Raw genomic sequence first — 3,914 nt, 5'->3', positions numbered from 1 at the left:
TGGGATCAGACACGGGCTGACAGACAGATCCTGCTGCAGGTTTATTTGTACAAACAGCACAGGAGGACACCAGCGCCACGCAGCGCCCAGGGGCCCCACCAGTCCTTCCGTCCTCACGTCGGCAGACAGAGGCCTCTACAGTGGAGCCTTCATGGGGGCCTGGGCACCTTTGGGAACGGGAGCCTGAACCCCTTTGGGAGCATGAGCTGCAGCTGCAGCTGCACCCGCAGCCTGGGGCTTGGTTTCTGCCTTGGCCTTGGCCTTTGGCCGGCAGAGCCTGAGCCCCTTGGCAATGTGGGCACGAGCACTTTCCCAAGCTTGGGGTGAGCGATGTAGGCAAGACGACTGAGTTTGTGGCTGCAGCCCTTTGGGATATTGGGCCTGGGCTCCTTGGGCTTGACCAGGGCCTTGATGGCCTCAGCACGTGCGCTCATGGCCTTGGCGTTGTTGGCCTGCATCTTCTTCAGGCCCTTCTTGTTGTGCTTCTTGGCAAAGCGCATGTTCCTTAGGAACTTGGGGTCTACCCCCTTAAGAGATTTGTATCTTTGTGACCGGGGTTTCTTCATGCCGTTCCTGTGCCATTTTCGTGACTGGTTGTGCGTGGTATGGTTCTTGGACTTGGCCATCTCTGCACCAAAGTCCGCGGCTCCGGAAGTGCCAGGGACCGGAAGAGAAAGAGGAGGCTGCGGTACAGCACGGGAAATACCGTCGTCGAGGCCGGTAGGTACTACTCTCTGGTTTTGTTTGTGTTCATCAGTTGGTTGTTCATTCCACAAATGAGTGAGATCATGTGATATTTATCTTTCTCTGACTGGCTTATTTTGCTTAGCATAATGCTCTCCAGGTCCATCCATGCTGTTGCAAATTGTAAGAGTTCCTTCTTTTCTATAGCAGGTTAGTATTCCATTGTGTAGATGTACCACAGTTTTTTAATCCACTCATTTGCTGATGGGCACTTAGGCTGTTTCCAAATCTTAGCTATTTGTGCTGCTATAACATACGGGTGCATATATCCTTTCTGATTGGTGTTTCTGTTTTCTTGGGATATATTCCTAGAAGTGGGATTACTGGGTCAAATGGAAGTTCTATTTTTAATATTTTGAGGAAACTCCATACTATTTCCCACAGTGGCTGCACCAGTCTGCATTCTCACCAGCAGTGGACGAGGGTTCCTTTTTCTCCGCATCCTCTCCAGCACTTGTCATTTGTTGATTATAGCCATTCTGACAGGTGTGAGGTGGTACCTCATTGTCGTTTTGATTTGCATGTCTTGGAGTTAGCTTTTATTTTATTTTTATTTTTATTTTTATTTTTTTAATTTTTTTTTATTGCTTAAATTATTACAAAGAGTAGCTTTTATTAATGAAGGAATTTCAGTAGTCCTTGAGATTCTTTAGACACTTTCAGTCTTTCAGAAAAACCCAATAAAACTTAAACTTTAACCCATCGAAAGACTAAAATATTAAATTTCTTTGTTTCTGGTTTGAATGTCAACTAAGTCCTGGTTCTCTCATCTAATTATGGTTTCTCATTGGTAGTTAAGTATATAATTAAAAATAGGAAAATTACTCAATAAATGCAGTTGCAAAAGATTTCAAAATGAGAGATCTATGGGGGAAGCATTGCTTTAGAGAAGGGTGAAAAGTTGGGACTGGTTACAACTTTTTAGGCAAAGTAGCAGGGAGCCATTCTCCCTTAATATTTCCATGATATAGGACAGCGGTTCTCATGTGGGTCGCGACCCCTTTGGCGGTCAAACGACCTTTCACAGGGGTCGCCTAAGACCATTCTGCATACCAGATATTTAATTACGATTCCATAACAGTAGCAACATTACAGTTATGAAGTAGCAACGAAAATAATTTAAAGGGCCAGAAGGTTGAGACCCACTGATATAGGATGTCCCAAAAAATGTATATATACACTTTGAATAATTACAAAGGCAGTGTTTATTAAAATACATTTTTATTTTCAAAATTGAGCTATCAGCTGTTAAAGTGTGTATTCCGAATGGGAATAAATTTATTTTTAAAAAATAGCAGTTAATGGGAATTTGCCAAGAATAGCCAACATCCAGCTCTAGAACTACAAGATGATACAGGATGAATGAAAAAACCAGTAGTGATTTTTTTTGTCTGTAGTTTAAATTTACTCTGTGTCCTAATAAGTAAATATTATATATCTGTGTAAGCCACATTGCCTGTAATAGTTACAAGGATACTTGAGAAATCAGTTCTCTACGTTTTACTTTTACTTCTAGGCAATTCCTTTCTCCAGAGTTCAGCAACAAATAGCCACTCACACCCTTTCTGGTGCTGGCATCTAAGATATAAATTATAAGTCAAAGTTTGTAAACCATTATTAGTATCACTTTGGCAATGCTTAATAGAACAGATGGGTAAGGAAATGGAAACTTCTGAAAGTTGTTTGTTGAAAAGATGGTAGAATGGCAGAAATATGCTAAAGAATTTTTACCTACTAAAAACTGTAAAGGACTAGACTTATATTTTCTTGTGGCCTCCTCCTGTCCTCCTTCCCTCCCAGCACTTAAGTGATGTATCATACTAGTGGTTCTCAAAGTATAGTCCCAAACCAGCAGCATCTGCATCACTTGGTAACTTGAGAAAAAGCAAATTATTGGGCCTCACTACAGACTTACTGAATCCAAAACTCAGGGCGAGAGATGCCCTACAATTTGTGTGTCTTTTAAAAAATTTATATTGTTGAAAGTATTACAGATGTCCCCCCTCCCTATTGACCCCTTCTAGCTACAATTTGTGTTTTAACAAGCCCTCCAAATGATTAAAAATATACATATTTTTATTGATTTCAGAGAGGAAGAGAGAGGGAGAGATAGAAACATCAATAATGAGAGAGAATCATTGCCTCCTGCACACCCCCTACTGTAGATCGAACCCACAACTCAGGAATGTGCTCTGACAGGGAGTAGAACCATGACCTCCTAGTTCATAGGTCGATGCTCAACCACAGAGCCACACCGATCGGGCCTCCAAATGATTTTGATACCCACTAAAGTTTGAGAACCATTATCTTACACTATAGTTGTCAACATTGTTCCCTCATGATGGATCATGGGCACTACAGTTCTTAGCATAGTACCTCAAGCATTGTAGATACTTGATTTGACTTGAGAGCACAGGTATATTTTTTCAGGAGTTGCAGCTACTGTAAGACATCATCTAACTTGTAAGAGAATAATACGTGGGAAGAAGAGACTAAAATATTTGAAGGTCCCCCTCCCCCCATTTTTTAAAATACTGGAAATAAACATCAATTGGTTGCCTCCTGCACGCTCCCCAATAGGGGTGGGGGAGTGGGTGGGTGGTGGGGGGAGGGTTTTGGAGAATTGAACCTGCAACCCAGGTATGTGCCCTTGACCAAGAATTGAACCTGAGACCCTTTGGTGTGCAACTGCGGCATTTTATACCACAGCTACTTGGAAAACCACAAAAGGGCTATAAAGTATGGACCAACAATAGAATAAAGATGTGGAACTAATGGGATATGTTTTTTTGTGTGTCTAGGACATGAATAATAGGCCTTAGCAATTTCCCCCTACAGTTCGCACTGTGAACGTAAGGGTAGAAACTCTAAAACCTGATGTTAGGGAAAAATCTTTATAGTTGGAAAATCTTTACTGTTACATAAGTACAGGTTAAATTGCCTTGATAGGACTTTTTTTTGTAAAGATGAGTGAACCTGGTGAACAAGGTTTTCGAAAAGTTCATTTATTGAGTATAAATATTCAGCACAGAGCACCGAGTCTCTTTTGACCCCACCATGTCTATAGCGTATAGTTTCTCCACACTCAGCAAATTTGTTTTGTGGGCACGTGACTAGTACACAAGATCATGCCTCTTTTTTTTTTTTTAAATTAAATGTTTATTGTTCAG

General features: G+C 41.4%; 1 pseudogene; it reads right to left on the bottom strand.

Annotated features, from left to right (window-relative positions):
- On the bottom strand, positions 1–672 carry LOC102255596 (annotated as a pseudogene).
- Between the last annotated feature and the right edge of the window lie 3,242 nt (positions 673–3,914).

The sequence above is a fragment of the Myotis brandtii genome, unplaced genomic scaffold (genome assembly GCF_000412655.1).
Source record: "Myotis brandtii unplaced genomic scaffold, ASM41265v1 scaffold29, whole genome shotgun sequence".
In the NCBI taxonomy this organism is placed as follows: Eukaryota; Metazoa; Chordata; class Mammalia; order Chiroptera; family Vespertilionidae; genus Myotis; species Myotis brandtii.
Note: the sequence above shows the minus strand (reverse complement) of the source record. Positions and strands in the feature narration are given on the sequence as shown.